The 24,615-nt window shown below is 33.7% G+C and overlaps 1 long non-coding RNA gene across 1 annotated transcript in view; it reads left to right on the plus strand.

Annotated features, from left to right (window-relative positions):
* The first annotated feature begins 205 nt into the window (after positions 1–205).
* Positions 206–24,615, plus strand: part of LOC138719580 (uncharacterized) — a 173,142-nt gene continuing 148,732 nt past the window's right edge. Inside the window, exon 1 of the long non-coding RNA XR_011337237.1 lies at positions 206–290. This is a non-coding gene — a long non-coding RNA (uncharacterized lncRNA). The remainder of the gene's footprint in view (positions 291–24,615) is intronic.

The following is a 24,615-nucleotide window of genomic DNA, read 5'->3' on the forward strand; positions in this document are numbered from 1 at the left end:
AGCATTAAGCGAAGACAAAATTTAAACTTTTGTCTTCTATATTGTGATAATTGCATATTGATAGTATAGACTTTGTGTTAGCTTATTCTTAAATATATTCTTATTCTTTATTTCTAATACTTAGGTGTATATTATTTTCTATATTTATTTATACTTACTTTCTACTGATTGTTTCCTAGGTGTATCTGCAGAGAGTCAGAAAATTAGGAACAGAACGCACTTTGGATTTTCTTCTTATTTGTAGACTATATTGAATGAAGTCTTGAATCCACTCACAGAACCACCTTCCTGTAAGTAGACTCAATTGTGCAACACTGTGCGATAAAATTTTGTTAGGTTTCTGGGTAATTCTGTACTTTACAAGCAAATCTGTAATTCAGTGTTCTACCAGAGAAACACTGCCATATATTTATGTGCATGTATAAGAAAGAACAATGTGAAGGCATAAAGCATCTTTGGACAGATGTTTCCCCACTGTCTTTTTTGAAATTCAAAATGAGAAAGGAAAGTCAAGAGTCACGAACACCATTAGCCAGTTTTTTAGAAGTCTTAATTGTACACTATAGGAGATGTAACAATGCAGTTACAAGGCAAGAAAGATGAGAAATAAGAGTTGCAACATGAAGAGGGCTATGCAGGTAGCTATATTTACTTTGTTCTTATCATCTTCTGTGTATGACACTTAAGACTAACAAGGAATCATAATTTTTTCTAGCTTTTAAGTTAGCGTTGTTAGAGGGCACAACTTTTCAACATCAACACTAACAGACATAGCCTACACCTATTGTCTTTGGTCACTCGTGGTTTTGTGCCTCACAGTTAATCTCAAGGGACACAGAAAGATAATCCTTAGATTATCAGAACGACAGTCAAAGCATTTGTTGTAATTAGTAAATATTCATCATTTTTTAAAACTAGATTCTATCACACTACTGCAAGGTGAGATATAAAGCTCTTTGTTGTGGGATTGAATGGATATCTTGAAATATTTTGAATTGATAATGTATCCAGTTGTATAAATTTGGGTCTTCAGTTATTTGTAACAGGTATTTGGTTTGGCATACTTATTTTCTGGATTCAGAGATATAAATTTCACATACAATAATGCCATGGAGGTTTTGTGATTTATTAACAGAAACAAAAAAATAGAGAGAACATTGTACTGGCTTATTTGCTAGACTGTTATTTTATATGGTTGAGATGTGTAGACATGCAAATTCTCCTAGATAATAAAAATGCAGTGTGTTGATGAGGGGAAAATATATCTATATTCATAGAAGCCTCATTCCTTGAAATCACTGAAATTCAGACTTTGATGTTGACTGGATTATTCAGGGCAAAGGAACTAAACTATAGGTCCAAAATTACAAAACGAGAATGTTTATTGTACTAAGCATTTAACATTGTTAGGGTCAAACATATCCATGCAACTTTGGCACTTTATTTTCTGTCATATCATGATATATCTGCATCTACTAAAAAGGCTCTTAAATAAGGAGTAGCATTGTAGGTTGCTTCATACGATTTTTTGCTTAAAGGTGATTTTTTGCAGGGATCTAGGGACTGTAGCTTGCCATCGGTTGCTTAAATCTCTGAACATTTCTACTGCATTGAATGGATAGTCTTTTTTGCCTGGATTCATTATTTGGAAACAGGAAGTGATACTTATGAGGTCAGGTCATGTAAGGTTATGTTAGTGCAGTTTTGTTTATATCTGCACTCATTACGTTAGAACCTTCTGGAAGGGCTGGCATTCTGAAAGAGAGGGACAGGTCTCAATACTATGTTTCTAAAACCCGTGTGGAAATGAATGGATGAGTGGGAGAGAGAGTGATGGACTGACTGTCTGTAGTGTAAATTAAAACCATCTTGGATAGGAAGTAAGAAGTTACAGTTACCTCTGCTAAATGAGAAACTTCAGACAGATATTAACTCCTTATATACTGAAGGCATTCAGCCAGAAGATGTAAATTTACTGGAAACAAAGTATTGCATATTTTCTTACCTTTAGTGAAAATTCTTCCTTCCAATGGCTATGATGAGCATTGTTTGAAAATTTTTTCAGCTTGGCTAGTCAAAACCTGGTGCCCCCAATGTAACGCTGATATTATTTTTAAATGCATGTCACTGGAGGAACTAAACCCACATAGTGTCTGAGTGTAGTCAAGCGAATGAAGTGTTTGCCTCTTCTTCTCGGCTTTCTTTTGGGTGTTTTAGATATATTGGTAATACTACAGCATCCTTTTAATGGCAGAGCTGTTTTTCAGTGGTAACCATTTGTGTATGAAATAATTGAAGTTTGTACAATAAAGCGTAGTTTTACTTGAACATGTAAATTAACTCATTTATGAGTCACTTGTGCGTGTCTGGTATAGGAGTATTGCACGTGATAAGTTAGGAAGTATATGGTAATTGACATATAATATTGAAACAGATTGTCCAATACCTTTATTTCTTTGACAAAAACTGATTGATTTTAACTTGTTGAATTCTTTAGTTCTCTCTCATTGAAGAGAAATTATACTTATTATAAGAGCAGTGACTGTGAAGTCTAGTGTGTTAAAATTTGATAATTTCTTTTGTCAAAGAAACAAATCACGAGATTAACTCAAGAGTTCTTGTTAAATTTAATGTGCGAGGTAGTGGGAACACAAAAAATGCTTTATGATGAGTTTTTGTCAATCCGTATAATTTTTCAGTTAAGCAGTCATAAATCAAGGAATATTGTATTTTTTGAGGCTCATTAAAGAGACATTATACATTAGAATAGTGAGACAGTCAGCATAATGAAATGATGAATGCCTATAACTATCTGTATGTAAATGATGTGAGACAGATTTGCTGGTGCTACAGAGGAGAATAACAATCTACTTGACAGTTCCCTGTAGGTGCTACTTCTGGATACAAATGACAGATGTTAAATGTAAACCTCTTCAACAGCAAGCACTTATTAGCACTCAGTGGGGAAAAAATGGCAATATAGAATAAGACAAATAGCAGATAATGCCATTTAAATAACTTTGTTCTTACAAAGCTTTATTGCCAATGTGTTAAAATCTGAGAGGTTGGTTTTCCTGTTTGTTTTCCTTCACAAAGATCAGATAGGCAAGAGAACAGTTCAGAATTTAGAAAACTGTAATTTGAAACATTTCAGAAAATTCACTCTTGATGGAAAATATATGTGTGCCCTTTCATCAACAAACTTTTATTAAAATGTTACTTTGTAAATATTTATCAAATCATTACTATCTGTGATAAGTATCAATACTGTGTATTTTTGCTGCCATTACTTTATTGACAAAATTAGTTTTAATTGTTTGCATTTTTTTTTATTCCTGTGATAGAATGTAAAACTGTAATGTTTCAAATCTGTAATCTTAATGGATAAAGGGGAGAACTAGTTAATGAAACCACGTTAGCAATAGTGGATACATTTTAAGACATCTTACAGTTTTGTTTCTAGGCTATTTGTCTCAGTGGTAGCCTGAGATGCTACTCCTAGAAGTATAAAATATTAATCTGTGTGAGGTTTACGTTTTGGTGATAATCCAACTCTTCAACAGAAATCAGCTTTAAAGTAGTTCAGGAGACTATCAAAAACACTTGATTTATTTCTTATTCTACTTTGTTATAGATTAGGTTAGGGAATTATATTTCTTTAAAGCATGAATCTAGGCACATGAATTGACTTGTCAAATTGTCAAAGCTTACTTTAATGCTTTTTTTTTTTTTGAGGTAGTGTGTCCTTAATGAAACTGCCAGCCAGACTGCTACTTTAGAGATTAATATATTGCATCCTAAGAGCGATGCAGTGTCTGCATGCTTAGATTCCATATGGCCTTATGTCTTTTAATATTATGAAAACTGTGACACTATTCGTGCTTTTTCTTTTGTTATCTTTTGTCAGCTGTTAAAGCTACCTTGTATTACTTGCACTAAATCTCTTTGGAATTTAGTGTTTCACTGCACCACTGCAGATTTGTAATCCCCTTTCATGGTGTTAAATTATCAGCCACATGTGGACTGTGTCTGACTTACTGGATGTATTTATTGTTCCCCAGGCTACTGTGCTTGCTAATTTGTTTCTTTATTGCTTTGCCTTGATTTAGGGAATACTCACCCTGTGTCCCTTGAATTCTTGAAAGAACAGCTAAAGTAGTCATTCCTATGTACTTTTTGCTATTAGTTACTTTTTGCTATTAGTTCTCACTGTTGGAATTCAAATCTACATGATTTGCTCACATGGATCCTGGTCTGTGTTTATGTAGAACAGCTGAGGTTCAAGAATATGGAATGTGAATATCATCTCAGAGGAGTGAGGAGAATAAAGTTAGATTTTATAAGAGAATTTAAGCAACAATCTGCGACTGTAACAAACTTCTCAAATAGCCAGATATTGTTTGGATGTAAGGAGGGGTTCATAAGTCCAGGAAATTAATTTTGATCCTATTAACCTAGCCTCTTTAAATGATGACAGGGCTTAAAACTATTGCTGAATTTTATCTCCCTCTCTTTGCCACACAACAGAGTTGTAAACAGGAGGTACTTGGTTATGTCAGATAGAAGAGATTCCTATGCATGTACTGTCTCAAAATTTACTCCTGTTCCTTTGCTTCCTCTTCTGCTCACGGCTGTTCTATAGTCCCTCTTACATTACATGTCACAAGTTTTTTTTAAAAAATGTGTTGCCTATCCAGTTAATCAGACCTCTGAAATCTTTTGAAGAAAATGAAAACATCTTTACATATAGCTTTCTGTGACAGATCAACAAAAGTGGGCTATGTGCTATAGCTTTAAAAAAAAAAACAGTAACAACAAGTTCTATATAAACTTCCTAGAATTATGTCTGTTTTGAACATTCTTATACCCCAAAATGGAAGAACTAAACTATTTCATTCAACAATGAGGCCAAACACAGAAACTGAGATGACTGCATCCGAAATTAAATTCTATCTGTCTGTCTGAGCTTGGACTTATATGATTCTGTGTATTTCTATATAAAGCTGTGTAAATCACTAGAAATTAGTCTTTTACTGGTGTTCCTAATGAATATGTTTATTTGATGAGTCAATGGTTATAAGTTATTCACCAGTTTTAAGTACTCGCTTTATACATATATTTACAGACTGTAGAGACTACATAAATACAAAGATATACTAAGTATGCACAGTATATGCATGCTTTAAATATAGACTAAGTACGCACTCTATGAATAAATGTTTGATGCATTTTTTTATTTTTTGGGAAGCAACTACAGGTTAATAATTTACCGTATACTGTAATTGCTTCCAGTACTTTGAAAAAAATTCCTTTGAAATGACTCATCGAACTTTTTTTGGCTAATCAGAAGACATACAGAAACATAAATGTTTCATTGCCTCATTACCTCTGTTTTGTCTAAGTAACAAACATATACAATGTCATCTATGTAAACTGCCAAAGAATGATGCATTTTTTTCAAATATTATAAATCAAATCATCAAGGAAAGAGCATACAAAGAAAATTAAAATAAAAACACATGCATATATAGTAGGTTGATAGTTTTACGGCACCGTCATTACATTTTAAAATCAATTTGCTTCTCAATTGTACTAGAGTACTTGAGTAATTATTAACTAAGCTCAACACAAGATAGATATCATCAGCATTATTTCTTTATATGTCAGTTAAATCTGACTGGTAATCTACAAATGGAATTATAATTTAAGTCTGTGGTTTTCTCAGTCATATTTTTCTTTATGGCTTTATTAATTAGAAAAAATTTGAAACCTCTTGTATATTGTTTCTCTTTTACTTAAAGAAATCCCTTTGCAGAATGTAATAAGGAAGTGCTATCATGCTCATCCAACTAGTTTGGCTATTTATTGTTTTTAAGAGCTGGATAATACATTTAAATGATATTGAATGACAGTTGTATGAGCTGAGTTTTCCTGTGTAAATGTGCCAGGAGAGTACAAAATTAAAAAGGAAAACTATGATATAATAATGTTTAATTAATGCCTATTTCAAATAATCAAATAGTTAAAGCAGTTGTAATTTGTGATTTATTCTAGTGGCACTATTTTTACACAAATTACGTTTTGGGTCACCTGAACTGCTACAAACAAAATGCTGTGGATTTGTCAAACATGAAAAAAAAAAAGTCTTATGAGCCCATTCCAGGAGGCTTGGCTTCTCTTCAGCTTTTACAGAAAGTGCGTAGAATTTTGCTTGCATCAGAGCATTCTGAATGAACCAAAACCTCAGTCTTCACAAGTGGCACAAGCAGTGTCAAAATAAAGAGCAATAGTGCTCATCTGGGTAAAAGGATGAGGGGAAGAAAAGCATCTATTTAGACAATCCATTAAACAGTTGTGTTAGGTAACTTATTTATTTAATTGTTTATATTAAATATTACTACAATCCACAAATGCAGATATATGTATGGACCTGCCCATAGATAGTGTCTGTGATTGAGTTTTAAAGTCTAGTTTTTAGATCAAACTGAAAAAATAAAATTGTACATATTTAGCAGAAGTTCCGAGTCATGCAGTGCTATCTGGCTGAAGTGGGCCTAAAATTTACACATCAGTCTAGAAGAAAGTTCTCCTTGAATAGAAAGCTGAAAACTTCTACAGTCCTTCCAATGAACAAGCATATTTTTTGATAACGATGAAGGGAGACTCATAAGGACTGTTTGCTTCCCTGATGCTTTTAAAATTTGATAGCATAGCAGGGCTGCATGTTGTCATTCACTCCCATTTGTCAATCTTTGCTTTGTATTTTTAATAAGGACAAAATTTTCAAACTTAACTGCCAAGAGATGAAAGTTAAGGCAAGACTATGGAAAACATGGAAATGGAAATGAGTGACAGTTTTATCTTACGACTTCTCGATATTTCAAGAATACAGTGGTCTCAGAACAGTCCTTTGTTTTCCGTGTTGAGATACAGAAGAATTTTCACCATAGCAGCTTTTTGTGCAGAGAAAAAAGAAAGACAAAAAGATTTATGACTGGTATTGAAAATGCTGTGGACTGAGCAATTGTTTTGGAACCATATACTAGGTTTCTTCTTAAGCCATTGTAAAATTTTGACATTCAAAACTGAGGCTGAAGGTGAAGGATTGTGGGGAAGATAAGAAGCAAAATTACAACTAAATGCAAGAAAACAGTAGAAAAGTATAAACAGTGGGGAAAACATGACTTTGGACACCATTGAAGAGGATGAGATGAAAAGGTACTTGAAAAGGAGAACGATAATGATAGAAAACTTTTTTTTTCTATCTTAATTTTAGAGACTGCCATAACCCAAGGCAAGCTCTTTGCCATTGCTAAGCAGAAGCAATTATCTGTTTTACTGAAATGATTTCCACCAGAAAGGGATGGAAATTAGAAAATGAAACGATGAAAAATGTGGCATAAGAATACTATACCACAGAGCATGTATTTAAAATGTAGTAAATCCAGATGAGAAGCATCATTTGAGAGCAGTTGAAGCAAAACTAACCTAAATATTATTTTGTAAAAATGTTATCAAATATAATTAAATATATAGTTGTATATATTTTATGTGCTTCTATATGTATCTATATATACGTCCATTTTTATAGGTTAGCATGTAGACATCATTAGTAAGAGTTTCATCATCTGCCTTCAGATTCTGGTGAACTTTTTCTGCCAAAACTTTAATAAAGTTTTTCTCTTCTCAACTGCATTTTATCATTATATTTGAGTGATAAACCTGTAATAGTCTCCTTGCCATGTAAGTGCATGTGTAGTAGCCTAAAATTCCTCATATTTTCTCCCTCTTATCTACTACACCAGACAAAGCTAGGTTGAATAAATACATAGTCTTTTAGGGTTTTTAATTAATTTTTTTTGGAGATAGACAAGAAGTGCAGAAAAATTTAGCTTAGATTAAAATGAAAAATACAACCATTTTATTTCTGACATGAATAAAATTGCATTGGCACAAATTCCTTCAAGAAAAGCAGTTTTAGATTCACAGGGTTCTGAGTGGGTATTTTACCTGATATCCCTTGCAGCCATTTTTTATTTTAGTAGATTTATTTCTATTATAATTAATGGAAGAAAACAGTCTCCACATCTCACCTATGTCTGAGAGAGGACTATATCCTATCTTTTCCATAAGAGTAACCACGAGGCTACACTTTTTTTTCTGGAAAGGAGAGGCCAGTCAAACTTTTCTAAATCCTGTATTTCTCTACTGTATGTATAAAACTTAATTTTAATGGAGTATGAACGTTGATTAAATATTAATTCTAACTCTAAGTCAAATATATATCTTATGTTAGTATCTATCCCTTTATGAAAGTAAAATAAAAAACCTGGGAATGAAAAAGCTTTGACATCACAACTTTCCTAGTATTGCCATTGCTTTAAAATTGAAGGTTGATTTCTCACTCTTTCTGGATTGTATCCTACTGGGGACAGAAGAATTGATAGATTCTATTCTCTTTGCTGTGAAAAGCAAAACAAAACAGAATGAAAAACGTTCAGCATCATAAGTAAATAAAAGAAAAAAAAAAAGAGGGAATCCAATTTCCTTTAGTTCTCCTGAATTTCACCTCATTCTTTTAAGTTCTTGAATAATAATTTACCAGTGTAGTGATGGTCTTACAAGGATGAGAGTAATCCTAGATAAAATTTCTCTGTCGATACAATCCTGTATCTTTATCAGATCACTATTGTGTTATAGTTTTATTGCTGAGCTGATAATATATAACAGGCTTGTCAGACCTGACTAGAAATTCAGAGGTGAATATTTCTTGGTATGACAAAGGTTCCTTAGTTTTTTTCTCTAGTTTCCTTACAGACAGATTATAAGAACTATGACTTTTCTGATTTCACCAGTACATTAGAAAGCTTACTATTTTAAACTTTATTTTCCTTGTAAATATATTTGCTTATAGGAAAACTAGTAGAAATAGAGACTTGTACCTTATCGCCAAAGAAATCTCAAGTTAAATGGTTAGTAGAGGTATCTGTCATAAATTGCTATCGACAGTCTGCTATATAAAGATTTTAATGAAGAATTCTGTATTATAAAAGTGTGTGACTGCTTTAATGATATCTGTCACCTGGGTTCCTCTACCCTACTAAAAGTCTTTTGGAAAAGAGGCAAAGGAGGTTCATACAACTAGCATTTTCATGGCAGATTTTAAAGGTGAACTTATTTTTTCCTTGAGTCGGAAACATTATTTGTGTAAAAGAGACCAGATCAGAATCAGGAGTAACTTGTAGGTTATTGAGTAAACAAACATGCAAAAGCTGTTATGACCATGTAATTGTGTGGATGTTAAGACTGTGGTTTTTAACATGTTCTAAGTTAAACACTAATCTAAACATGAATTCCATGCTGTATATTTGCATGTATGTGTATCTGCATAAACTTAAAATTAACCTAGAATTATAGAATGCCAGGTTGGAAGGGACCTCAAGGTTCATCTGGTCCAACCTTTTCACGTGAAATATAATTTAAATATGATAGCCCAGCTTCCTGTCAAGTTGAACCTCAGAAGTGTCTAGTGTAGAAGAATCTACCACTTCCCTTGGGAGATAATTCGAATGTTTAATTGTTCTCATGGTGAAAAATTTTCTTCTCGAATCCATTACCCCTTGTCTTTTCCATGGGACTCCTTGTAAAAAGGGAGTCTCCATCCTCTTGGTAGACACAATTTATGTACTGGTACATGGTAATAGGTTTTCCCTAAGCCTTTTCATCTCAAGGCTGAACAAATCCAGTTCTCTACTGGTTCCCGCTACACTTGCCTTAGCACACCCATAAAGTTTTTGTAAATTCTGTTAATTTACAATGGTATATTTTAAGAATCTGATCTATGTCACTCTTATTGCTTTTCTTTGATCGTTATACTTGAAAAACTGGTCTTGGTCCCTGCTAAAATTAACTTTTTATAGAAAGTGGTTTCTTAGTTCTTTGGAGCTACTCTGTTTCTCCTGTCTTTCTCCTGTACTTTGAATTTGTGATATATTCAGCAGTTTTGATGAATTTAAATTTCTCAAGCATTGAATTATTAAAATGCCACTAAAGTCAACATATTTCAAATTGTAACAGAAATCTTCAAACAAATGCAGAATCTATAAGGTGTTATCAAATTTGTTTAAAGACAAAAAAAATTCTCTGCAGTTGGTACTTGCAAAATCTTCTGCTAGTGCTGCCCTACCAGGATGTAGGATGTACATAGCTTTCTTTTCTGCTTGATGATTGTCTGGGCAGGAGAACGGACTGAACTAATTTCTAGGATTCCCTCCAGGCCTATTTTCTATAGTTCATTTTCACTGTCTTTTCAGGCAAGAATATAACCATTAAGTTTTAGGTTTTTGCAACTAAGTGGTACTTTCTGACTATAAAAATGGTTGAATTTAATAGAGATAGATGAAGCATTTGCATTTTATTGGGGAATAAATGCTGCTGTAATGACATTTACTATGTATAAGATATATTATTGCAGATATTATATTAGGCAAATAAAAAAATAACAGGTATTTTAGGTCCCATTAGAACTCTTAGAAACAGGATAAGGATCCTAATCAATGATTTGGAAATGTCAGGAAGCCTTAGAATGTTTATAAGTCATAAGAAGGTGGTAAGGTTGTACTGGCAGCAATTATTTTATTGATTCATCAATTGTATTCAGACATAACTTATTCAAAATTTTGAAATTTTCAATCATTTCTTTCTCTTTGTGATTTAATTTTTTTTTATAATAACAAGTGAAATTATTTATTCAGTTGTCAATTTAATTACGAATCTGGTAACACATAAGTGCAGCTTTTGTTGTTGGAAGGGATTTATATAATTTTAATAAACTCATAATATATTTCTCCTCTTTTAATGTATTTGAGAGATTTCATACTTTTTTCTTCCTCCTGTTTTGTTGAATAAGTCAAACACAACCTCGTCCACACTCAGAACTACTCCCTATGGAATGTTAGCGGAACAATTTATAGAACACAGTCTCTGTGGTTGTAAAGCTCATGAAATTTCAGGGCAAAAGGTGGTTATCAGCCATTTGCAGTGATTCCTTTTTGAAGTATTTATAAGTGAACTCTGTTCCAAAATGTGTTAATATAATACAATGATTGTATAATTCATTTTCATGGCATCAGATCCATTAGAAAAAAAAACCTGCAGTGTGTGTGGAATCAAGGTTTTAAAAATTAATCATCAGGCAGGATATTTTAATATACAAACCCCAAAGCATGATAATGGTAGCTGTTGACATAGTGGTTTTTGTTTGCTTGCAGATCATAGCAGTAAAATCAAATTGTGTTGACCAGATATACATTTTTACTTTTTCATGAGCTGGGAGTTCAAGTTTGCTTTCATTTTTGAGTTTTACAAATATTGTTTTTCTTTTTTCTTACTAAAATTAAATTTTCTTTGAAAGTAGAGTTTAAATAAAACAAATCTAAATGTCTTGCTTTAGATTTTGCAAATAAATATGTTATTACTAGAAGTAAGATTTCACATACCTTAGGAGAAAGAGGGTAAATGAATCAGAATTAACAGTATTAAAACAGTTTAATAAAAGAAATATTTTCTTTATCTTGCTATAACATTAACCATGATGACCCGGAGTGCTTTAATATGTTGTGCTTTCTAACATGTCAGGATTAAACCATGGAGTCTACTTTTTGCAGAGAATTAGAAGTATCCCAGAAATATTAAGCAAGAAAAAAAAATTAGATGTTTCATATAGATGAAGACGTTTGTCCTTTTCAAGCAGTTCCCTGGCAAGCACCTATATGGAAAAAAAAGAATTTTCATATTTTTGCAGGCAATATGCATTAAAATATTTGTGTTTAGAATGTTAGTCATTGCAGTGATGATGTAAGTTAGTACAAACAGTAGTTGGAAGAGGAAGTAGTTACAAACAGTTTTAACTACTGTGGTTTCATTACAAATAATGCACACATTTCTAATTTCAAAATTAGGATCATCATGATAGATTTGGACCTGTATGGTGATGACAACTGAGGTTGGCATTACCTACCACCTGCTGGAAAAGTTTTCAACAGCAGTAGTATATATAGACTTTCCTGCAACTGATATTTTATTTCCTATGTCATGATACGTATTAGTCAAATTCTGAGACCTATCCATGATGGCTCCCAATAAGAGGAGCAAATAAGAAGCAAGAATATAAAGTGCATTACACTCCCTGAGAAATTCAACAGACCTCTTTAAACCTTGCCCATCTTCTTAAGTGCGTTCCTGTAGCCTTATTGCTCAGACTCCGTTTTCTAATTGGAATACATCACATATATCTGTGTGTGTGTATAAGATTATAACTCAGCTTTAGGGAACTTTTTCCAGCACATTGGAGCCTTGTGGTATTCTCAAAACCTGCCTGAGGAGGAAACGGAGGTTTAATGACAAGCAATTGAATGTTCAGGCTGTTCATTATCTGTCACTTCCTTGTCACTTCACATTAAAATGATGACAGTTTAGGTGCAGTGCCGTTGCTCTATTTTTGAAGGAGTTTCTCGGAGAGCATGTTTGATATTTGAATAATCAAAGAAATACACTACAGCACCCCTTTTCTAAGAAATTGTGTGATTTTCATCTGAGATGACCCAGTCATCAGTAGTATGTTAGATCAAAATACCTCCTTCTTTTGATCTTTAAGATGAAAAAAGGGACTCATTTTTCAAACTTATTATGTACTTATTTAATATCTTAAATAAACATTGGGTTATTCTTATTCACAAGCTGATAGTTTTCAGAAGAGAGAAAAAATGTGGAGTGTTTATAAGTTTTTATTTATAGTATTTGGGGTTAATAAAATGAGAGACAAAAAGAACAAGATCTTAACACCTTAAAAGTGGTCTTAATATTCTGAGTATGCCGTTTTAATCATGGAAAGCATATTATGACTTCATATGATTTGTAAGTGCACATGCAAATTTTATAATTGCATATGCCTGACTGTTCTTCACAGGCAGGATTAGAAATACAAGCTTAAAATCTGGACACTTATCCTTAAAAAAACCAGAGAGGTGGTTGACCTGACTGTATGTCAATAATTATCTGGTGAAAGATCTTTCAGATATGGTGCCTGGCTTACATTCATCTTCATTTGCTGTCTTGCTTTATCAGAGGCATCTAACTCTCATCTTGTCTCTAGAAGAGTTGTATATGTGTTCTTTTTCTTACAACTTTAAATTTTAGTATACAGTTTTTCATGCAGTTTTCTATTTTCCAGCACTAAGAAAAAAAAGAAAAGAGGAGCAGGATTAGTGTCATTTGTATGTTAATGCTTAGGGTTTTTTTGCTAATGAGGTCCTTCATGTGTTCTGGTATCTATACTCAAATTCATGCTTTTATGCCCATATGCCAGAAAAATGTCAGTGCATCTTCTGTAGGCAAAGTTTGCCAACAATGTTCAGGTTGTGGTTATACACCTGCTGCCAGCAGAATCTGTCTCTGAACATGACAGTTTGAAATGTTGGTTGTAGTATGACAAAGAGTTACAAGGTCTGAATAGTAACCACCCCCACTGTAGATGTAGAGCTTTGCTGCTCATTCTCAGGAAAAATGTACACTCCTTCTGATGTTTAGAGGCAGGGTAGCATTTTATATTTCACGGTTCAGCACTCAGCACTTACTCTTCGGCTGTTTAGGCAATACCGCCCTGCTTGAGAATTCAGCCTGCAATTCAATCCCTGCTTTGTCAGTCAGAGAATGTGTTTCAAATGTATCCTTAGTTAGCCCAGTAAGTGATACCAGAATATATCTGGATGAAATTCAAGAAATACAGAGGGACCAGCAAAAATATTCACCACTGCATTGATATTTTAAGTGAGTTTGTTTAGTTGGACATGAATTGTAGTGTGAGGAGAGTAAATTACCCTGGTTATTTCTTTGTGCCATGAACTATAATGATCACTGTATTCAAGTTTAAAGGCAGCTGATGTGTCTCCATACTTCATACGGAGTATACATATGTATACATGCTATTCAGTTACCTGAAATAATTATAAAATAGAATGATTCCCAATGCATTTTTACTTTAGGGCAGGTATGTAACTCTACAGCTTTATAATACTGTATTGTTACAAATATAGGTTATATATTTTTTTAAAAATATATTCACATACAAATCAAATCTGAAATTTGCTTAATAGTTCAGATTTTTGCCTGTAGTTATTCCTATTCAATCAAGAATTCCTTTTTCCTTTTTTTTACCAGAACTATACTGTATTTTTTGATGATTTGAAGAATAGACAAATCATCTAGCTCCAAGGATAAACAGTAATGATAATAATTAGAAAAATCAACGCCCAGATGAATTGTTGTCAGAAACCTGTTGCCAGACACTTTTAGAATACATATCCATCATCATCCTCAAGTGTTTTTGTGAACCAATCCATTTGAAATATCAGTGGATATTAATTTTCTGGAGATTGATATATCTCACAATATTTTAGTAGTATTCTAGGGTGTTTTTCAGTGGGCTGAGTAAAATAATTAAACAAACATATCTCCTTACATCATTCTATGTTTCTGTCTAAATACCGGGTTCTAGCAGATACTTGCTTTAGTCAAATAGAAGTGTGATACATTTAGAGATCATCTTTTTTAGTCAGAAATACTTCTCTTTCTGAGTCACTGAATCATAGGATGGATGAGGTTGGCAGAGACCTCTGGAGATCATTTGGTCCAAGTCCTCCCCTCAAGTCGGCACTCCCTAGAGTTGGTTGCCCAGGGCTGTGCCCAGATGGCTTTTGAATATCTCCAAGGATGGAGACTCCATAACCATTCTGGGCAGCCTATGGGAGTGCTTTATCACCCTTGAAGGGTAGAACCATTTATTGGTATTCCTAGGGAACCTCATGTGTTTCAGTTTGTGCCCATTGTCTCATTCTGTCACTGAGCACCACTGAAAAGTACCTGTCTCTGTCCTCTTTGTACCTTTCTGTCAGACATTTATGTATGTTGAGTCTTATCTTTCCTTTGCATTATACAATGCTATGTGTTCTAGAATATACTGCAAAATTTCAAGAAGAATTTTCTGTTCACAAAGAACATGGGTGAACTGTCTCTGACAGTTCTCAATTTTGTTACAGATGCTTTGTTGACTTTTTAAAATGTTTCAGTATTTTTTCTGATGATAGAATGATGGTGCTTATACTCAAATAATTAAATACAAGTATTCACTTTCTAAGTGTAATTATTCATACAGGCTTCTGTATCACTCATGCTTTTGAAAGGCTTACTGTGGTTCTCTTGGTTTTATGTACTTTCTAAAATATATAGGAAATGCATTCAAATTTAAAAGATGTTTATCTAATAATTAATTTCCAAATCTATTTTTAAGGTCTCAAGGCAATTTCATTTTCTCATAACAATAATTTAAATTTAGTCTATGTATCAGGTCTTATTTATGGTTCTGTTTTTTCAGGCTTTTCATTATCTCTTTATCACGGTGGCTCAAATATTTAGATGCTTCAGAGACTACTTAAAATTCTAATCTTGCTGCAGTCCTTTCAGACATATGTCAAGGTCAAAATTCCATCCAAGCCCAGGTGATTGTTCAGGTTTGTATGCTTAATAAATGCCATTTGACAATGAAGTAACTGGCACCATAACCGGTTGCACTTGATTACCCTGTCTTGATGACCATCCTTGATTTGCTGCAACTGAGCGGGACAGCAACCATCAACAGGAAGGAAAGATGTAACCAGAGCTTGTGAAGTTTGAATTTTATCAAAAAGGCCAAACTTGTCTGCTGTTAAATCTCTCAAAAGATATGTGCCCCCAGAATTTTTAGCCTGGCTTTTAAGGAAGCAGAGTTTAACAAATATTTTTCCTGTTCTGTCTAGTAATTTTAGAACCTATTCAACCATATGTCACAGAGAAACAGAAGCCTTAAAGTTATGTTCCTTTAGGTTTCAGAAAGTTAATGGCTATGTATAGAAAGATTGGCTAGATATGTGAATCTGACATCTGCATCACTTACAGTCCAGTTTTACTTCAGTCCAGCTTGGGCTGAATACCTCATAACACTTGGAATGCACACTTCTTAAGCACACTTTCTGGTTTAATTTCATCCTAAAGGATTTGCATGCACCTAGGCTGTTCTGTAAAGGAAATCAAAGCATAAGAAGTAGGTATGATCAGGAGACAAGCTTAAAAAACCACTCCTGATCAAAATTAAAATCCCAGTGTGGATGAATGTTGAATATGCTAGATATCTGTGAGGCTAGTCAAGTGCATGGGAAACTGAAGGCTCAGAGGATGAGGAAATATGAATCATGACCAATAACTGACAGATTCTGGGGTAACAAGGAGATACGGAGTACCTCTGAGTATTTTGTGCACAAAATGAAGGATACAACAGAGTATTAAGATAAAATGGAAGGGTGCTTGGAACACAGAAATAAATAAAGCAAACTATACATAGGGCAGTCTCTTTCTTTAAGAGTTTGTAGTAACATTTTCATGCAGAATTGTTCAGTTTCAGACAGCTTTCCTTAAATTATCAGTTTTCACTCAGTTTTTCCAAGCTGATCTTTGCCCAGTTTCAGTCATACTCACTTCCTTCTGTCCTGAATGTCCCTGGTTTTATTCTCTATAGACTTTCGTTCTCTCTGTCCATCAGACAGATTCCTCAATCTCCTTATCATTATGAAGAACATAAAACTTGGATACGACCATTCTTTCTTGTCAGAGTGAACAGTCTGGCAACTCTACAGTACACAAGAAGTGGTAGCTGTGAATGTTCTTTCTTGATTGTAATTATAGACAGTGTGGGAAAACTTGAACATTTTCTTTTGGAAAATACTGATGAATCTGAACTGTAGGTATTGTTATTAATTCAGCTTGTAACATGTGATAAATCCAAGTTGTCTTAGTTAAGACTGTGTAAGAAAGAAAGGAAAAAAAAATCTGTTTTCTAAAGGATAAATAGGTGTTTCCAGATGTTAATTTCTTGTGTATGTTCAAATTCTACTCATATTTCTATTGGTTTTATATTCCTTCTGTTGTCAGGCATTCCAAGGCAATGCATAACAGTAGCATTAAGAAAGAAGCAGATTCGTTATGTCTTCCGTTAAGTCTGAAAAATTTAGTCTTTGGAGTCAGTGATTTCTAAATCTCCTGACTTGTCTTTCATGCTTTTGTTGACTCTAAATAGGCAAACATGTGATGGCTTAAAAACTTAACTGTCTTATTTATATTGATTCCTACATAAATGAGTACATATACATATACATATCAGGTTCTGTGTAAGAAATAATTTCTGATACACCTTTTAAGTTATTTAGATAAAGCCTGTGTCTCTCTAAACCTATGACTTCGTCGTTATTGTGAATTTAATGTTAAAAAATGTAGGCATAACTTTGTTGATTTGTTGGTATAACTGAATATTCCTATTGAGTTAAAGAATAAGTTTTAGGGTACATGAATACTAAGTGAATACTTCAATTTTTCCCAGTATTGAATTATTGTCAAGATCTGATAATGCTTTAATGTTCTTTTACTGGCATGGCCAGTTGTATATCTTATTATATCATATCACATTGTATCATATCACATCACGTCACATCACATCACAAGAGTTTTTTAAACTTGTCATTCTCTTTCTTTTTTCTTGCCCATAAGGGTTGTGAGTAGTTTTTGAATCACATTCAACACAGATTTCCCTGTTTATTTTATTCATGCAAGTACGTTTCCATGGAGACAACACTAGGGTTCATTTCCGCTGCAGTTCTAAACAGTTATTTATTTGCAGATCAACAACACAAATCAACTTTTCTGTATGTTATTACAGTCCTAAAGAAATTATTTCACAGGCTATATCTAAAATTCATTTCTGTGTTTGCATTTACATATACAGACATAGTATAGTCATCCTTGGAGAACAGCACAAACCCACCATTTACTTCTTATGACTTTAGATGTATGATTTGGGTGCAGTTACAGATATATCAATATTACAGGATGTTGGAGTATTTCTGGTGAACAATCCTGATCCCATGTTGGCATAGAGATCCAAGTGCCTACCATTTGCTTTCAAATCCTTGCTACTTCCCCATCATTGCAGCAGAAGAGAAAACTGCAGCACTCTCTGTGGGTGCCACGCTGTGGACCAGTATTGTGAAGTTGGCTGCAGAGAGAACTTGGCTTCTGGCTGGAAGCACATTGCTTAGGATTTTCAGCACAGACAGTGAGTCATTGTCTGCAGGCAAAGTGGTGGAAAAGTGGTCCATACTGCTTAGTCTTCTCAAGGACATATTGACTATATCCAATTGTGCTGTAGTTTATCAATATTGTATTTTATAGCATGCTGCTGAGATTACATATTACTTGACATAAGCCATGTGGAGGGTATTTTGAGGATATAAATCTTGATGAAGCAATATTGTTGTACTATACAGAGTATCAGAAATGGGTGCCCACTGACCTTTTCAGGAAAATTATCTAACAGGTACTTTCATACAACTTAGGTAAGGAACCTAAGATTCCTGTGTTTTCAGGATAGTTCAGTAAACTCCGTGGACGGATATATGTTCCCTGTTTTATCAGTATATTCAAATATAGTTGCAAAGTTTAGACTAAGTAATTTTTCATAACTATTCACAGTTAAGTATACTTAAATTAATGAAACTGTGACTGTAGTTTTGAAATGGGGGAAAAAAGGATATTTCAGCACAGTTACAGATAAACATCAAATTAGCAAACACAAGACTGTAAAAGCAAAATGAACGTATTAGTTTGCAATTTCTTTCTTTCAAATTAGCTGAAATTCAGCAGAGATTAAAAAGTGTTCTTTACCAAAATCCAGGGAGATAGCCAGAGCAATCACAGTCTCAAATTTCCTGAAGAAATATCGAGCTAAAAAAAGACAAAACATTTTTGATAGTGTTATTAACAAATATTTTGCAAAATGAAGATATTTAATGAAACATGTGTAATAGAAACCTAGATAGTAAAAGAAACATCACAGAAAGAAGATGAAAGAATTAGTAAGGTGAATGCTGATTACGCAATTATTTCTTACTTGTGTTGTTGAATCTAAGTATATTCTAGCTGGCATTCTAGAACAAACCTTTGAAGGCCAGATTTTAATGAAATTCCTGTATACTGTTCAGGAACAGTTAAAGGGTTGGGGTTTTTCCACTTATGGTTTCTCTAGCCCGCTGCACCATGATTATTTTCAAGACTGTTGTCTCCAAGCACTCTGACAGAGTGTGTTATACATTATCAAAAGTAAGTTAAAAGTTCTGGGCAAACCAGATTTATTAGCTTGTACTGTTTGAAAATCAAATTTTCACATGAGTAGTAAATAGATAAGAAGCTTCAGATATGAAGTTATGTTTTATGCTTACATATCTTTTTCCTGATTTTCTGGATGTGTTAATTACTTTGTGAAAGCTATGCTAATATTACCTGGGACCATGAGTAAAATACTGTATTTTGATTTTCTTAAGCTGTCTCCAGTAAGTTTAATTTGCAGATGTTGTTGACTTTATCTATTAGGTTTTAGGCATTTTGTCACTAAAATGTCTTGAGTTATCTTTCTCTCCAATTTAAATGCTGAAAAGAAACTAGAAAGCTTTTGCAATCCATCTTTCTTTATAATTATACTATGATTTAAATTGCTTGATAATAGCAGTATTAGTAGTCTGCATTCCTTTAGACACTGATGTAAAGCATAACCTGTGTTAGTCATGTGAAATTGAACGTATGTCAACATAATACATGTCACATTTTCCTTACAGTCTTTGGGAAATAGTTTTGAGGAAAGTAGGGATATTTGTGTTGCTTATTTTGTAAGGTTTAAATGAGTATACAAGTATTTTAATCCAGTTTTAGATATTTAGCGTTTCTCTTAAAATGTAGTTATTAAATTCCATGCTTGATGGTGATGATTTTTCACTTTTGTTTCTTGTTAATTCTCTCTAGACTGACAACAATCTTTGCACTTATTAAAAGGCAACATAGAAGATATTTTGTACCAATTTACAGGAACAAAGCAGCTTTTATTCATTACTGTATTTGAGTTTCGCATTATTTTAATGGAATGACTTTTTTAAAAAGTAAATTGAACAGCCCTGACCTATTCATAAAGGTGATTCCTGCCTTACTTTGTGATGAAGATGCAAGAGTCTTGCTGAACATTATGGACCTTGTTCTGTCATTAAAGCCCGAGGATAGAAAAATATTAGGTTATTCTAGACCAGCCTAGATGGGACAAAACCAGGCCACCAATTTCTGAACACCAAGTCATGGCAGTCCTAACTAGGAAAGATAGTTGGGCAATGCTAAGTTGAAAAAATATTTGAATTGGGACTGTAAGTTTACATGGTATTTTCTACAAAGATTATTGGAGGGCTGAAGCACCTCTGCTATGAGGACAGGCAATGAGAGTTGGGGTTATTCAACCTGGAGAAGAGAAGGCTCCAAGGAGACCTTGTAATGGCTTTCTGGTACCTGAAGAAGCATACAAGAAAGCTGTGGAGGAACTTTTTACAAGGACATGGAGTGGTAGGATGAAGATGAATGGCTATAAATAGGGGGAGAGGGGTAGATTTAGACTAGGCATAAGGAAGAAATTCTTCATTATGAGGGTGCTAAGGCATTGACACAGGTTACCCAGGGGAGTTGTGGATGCCTTCTCCCTAGAAGCATTCAAGGCCAGGTTGGATGAGGCCTTGAGAACCCTGGTCTAGTGCAACATGTCCCTGCCCATGGCAGGAGGCTTGGAACTAGATGATCTTTGAAGTCCCTTTCAACCCAAACCATTTCATGATTCTATGATTTATTCTATGATTCTGTGATCATAATTTTTTTCAACTCATATGCATGACCTTAACAGAACTACAAAGAATTTATCATCTTTATTAGAGTTCTAAATAATTCTAAAGCTTACACTTAGAATCTTTGAGGTTTTTTAATTGGTTATTATAAATTGCAGAACAAATAATGGTTATAAAGGTATAACTTTAAAAGAAACCCTTTTTGTTGGAATCAGTATACAAACTTTGATTATTCCACTAGAAGTCAATAATTTTTTTAGGCTTTATTGGAAGAAATACATACGATGGCATAAGGGGAGAATATTTTTTATTTCCAAATATTTATATATATTTAAATTAAAAAGGAATTTAGGAGGTTAAATACGACACCAAAAACAATTTTTTTTCCTAATTTGTCATGTTCTAAACATTCAGTGTCCTACATTGAGTTTTGTGGGAGAAAGTTATATATTGGGATGTATCAAATCAGTCAAAATACTGAGGATTGTTTGTCAAAATAAATGATAAATGGTTAATACTTCTAAGAATTTTCTTTCTTGGTATTCTTTTTCATAAGTTTTGTAGTAAAACTAAATATTTAAGCATTTTTCATATTTATGGAGCCAGACTGTACTAGATTGCTGAAGTCTCTTAAAGATAAATGGTACAGTATAAAAACCTAGTATAGGAGCTTACGGGAGCTGATGTGGGTGACAAGCAGAAGGGTCTAGTGGTAGACAGCATATTGTCTTCTTTTCGTTTTCTGTGTCTTCTTCACATGAGCCAGAAGATTAAGGTAAGATTTTACTGTCCCCAGGCCACACAGAGATTCTCTTCACTATTGAATGTTATCTTACGTCTTTGTTTTATATATTTAAAAAAAACCCACAAAATCCAGTTATTTTTCTATAAGGTAGTATTTTTTAGGTAGGATTGTATTTTTAGAAATGTTGCCCTTAAGAGTTTTCCAGTTCTTGATGAATATACTTACTTAAATTGTGCACTAGTTTTGCCATTTAATATAGAGAGCTCCAATTTTTTTTTCCATTTTTGAAAATTAAACCAATTATTTTCTAATTAAGTGCTTATAGAGGGGAAAAAAAGCCCCATTAAATAGTAAAGGCCTAGGCATAGTACTATCAAGAGTTTCAGAATATGGTTTTAAAATACTACTTTTTGAGCAGTGTACCGCAAGAGTAGAACAGATTGGACTCCTTATACACATTTAAAACATTTCTTCAAGACTATTAAACATTGAGTAGGAGATCAAATGTGTCTCAAAGTGTCTCATTATAATTCGTAAACAGATGTCTCATTTGGTGTGGTCACTTATAATGAGTGAATGTGGAAGTTTTCTAAAAAATTCCCCGCAGGGAGATTTCATGGATGCGCTGTTACTATTGAACTAAGTGAGTCAGAATTTCAGATTTGTTTGCTGGAAGTATGTCATATTTTCATCACAAAAGCAAACACAAACTATGAAGATAATGCCTAGTGACAGTTCATCTTGAAATTTCTTGCAGATGTCAAAAAGGTGGAAGCTAGATAACTGAGAGAGAAGAGTGTGAAAAATCAGTGATAAAGCTTTTTTGTAGCTGAGCTGTTGTGTTATCAGAGTGGATGTTGCACCTTTGGCAACAAAGTGACTGTTATAGTCTGACATGTCATTGAAAAAGATTTACTGAATCTCATTGTAAGTCATTTGCTGACTGGTATTTGCTTTATGAATTTTGGAAATGCATACATATCACATGGGTACATACTGCATCAAAAAGTTAAAACAGGGACAGTGTTTGGATTTTGGTGGCTTATTTTCAAAAATTAATAATGTAGATAGGGAAGTAGAGTAAGGTATTGTTGTAAGCTTGGGGGCAAATGTTATTTTTCTAACAGAGGTGGTAAATTACTATGAGCCGAGTGACATAATTCCAGAGAGCTCTGTTGTCTGCATTTCTAGCTATCATGAATCTGTAGGACTGCTGCTTACCTGGGAATATGCAGGGCCTTGAGAATAACAGAAAAGAATGAGTTTTCTTGATCATTGATGTTCTTGGTCAGCAGTATAGAACAACAGGCACTGCTCAGTACTGGACTCCATGGGGCGTTCCCTGTACAAGAACAATCCCTGCGTGGGGAGCTAAATCAACCTCAGAATTGCCTTGCAATTTCAAAGTGATTTAAAGGACCTAAAACATGAAGTTTAATTGTAGTTTACATTTTGTTACGTGCATGTCTAAGCAACAAATTACTAGTGCTGTAATGTTAGTGATAGCCATGCATGTGTTGCTGACGTGAGCATATTAAACGGGATCAATTGATTGACACAATAAAGGGTTCAAATCACATTTTATACCGTATCTTGTAGTGTACTGAAAATGAGTGGTTTCTTTAATAGTCTGAATCAAGCCTCCCCCTATCTGTGCCAGAAAATGTCTCCATGGAAAGGGTACTAATTCCATTCACTTTGATTGTGAAAGGAAGACAAATTATCCAATTACTAAACACAGACTTCCAGGCAATACAAAGTAACATGCTGATTAATCTAACTATGTAGGGAGAAACACTTTTTTTTTACTTTTGGAGATATCCTGAAACAAGCAGCATGGGAATAAGCATAGTAGTGAGCTAAATGAGTAAGAAAGTATAAATTGAGTACTGGATGTGTGGATAAGAGAGATATTTTCTAGCTGAATTGAAAAGAGAAATTTCCAGTTCTACGAAATAAAATTCCTAAACTTTTTTTACTTTAGAAATACTTCTCTGTAGTCATATTTCTTCCATCTTTTAATCTGATTGTAATTCCTTACCCAGATACTTTTGGTGAAAGCCATGTTTAGCAATGTTTCTTTGATCAATACTCCTCAGTAAGAACACAGTTTCAGGCACCATTTTCCTGTCACTTTGGTAATTAAAGGTTTGAAGGGGTTTTGTTTCTTGTGGGTGTTCTGAGAGAAGATAATTGAATCCCAGTATAAAACACAGTTTTCTTAAACTAGCAATAAAATAATAATGAAAAGAAAGTTACCTGCCATGGGCTGAACTAGCTAATATACATATATGAATAATATATGTAACTATACATAATAGCTTTAATATAGTGTAAAAAAGAAAGCAAGTCCTCTAAAAATAATTCTTAAAAGCAGCCTTCTTCTCATGTGTCTTGATAACACTTTTTAAAAATAATTATGAATGCTTTTGATAGGGCAGATATGTTGTGCAAAAAATATACCAATTTCTGTCACCAGAAGCAAATTTCGGTTTCAGGACCACACTCTATTGTTTTTGAAAGTTCATGTTGACTGTGAAAGGTGCCCAGTGGGTGGAAAAAGGCAAATGTTATGTCCATCCTCATGACGGCATGAAGAAGTATTGGAGAGATACAGCATGGTCAGCCTCACCTTGGCTACCAGGAAGATCATAAAGGATTCCTAGAAAAATAATATTCTCTTAGAAAACATTTCCAGATATGTCTAAAGATAAGAAGGTGACTAGAAACAACCAGCAAAGATTCAGCAAGGGCAAATTATGCTTCTGATTGAATTTTGCAGTTAGATAATTGGCTCAATGGATGAAGAGGGAGCAATGGATGTAATTTGTCTCGACGTAAGCAGAACTTTTAATGTGTTATCTCTTAGCTGTGGTATCTCTTAGCTGTGGTATCTCTTAGTTGTGATATTCATTTAATCAAATGGGAAAGAGATGGATCGGTTGGGTAAACTACGCATGACTGCTGCAAAGCATGTGGTAACCAACAAGGCTGTTTTCTAGTGGCATTGCTCAGAAATCTCTACTGCAGCCAGTGTTATTTAACATCTGAATCAACAAACAGAAAGATGGAATGGACAAA

The sequence above is a fragment of the Phaenicophaeus curvirostris genome, chromosome 4 (assembly GCF_032191515.1).
Source record: "Phaenicophaeus curvirostris isolate KB17595 chromosome 4, BPBGC_Pcur_1.0, whole genome shotgun sequence".
NCBI lineage: Eukaryota > Metazoa > Chordata > Aves > Cuculiformes > Cuculidae > Phaenicophaeus > Phaenicophaeus curvirostris.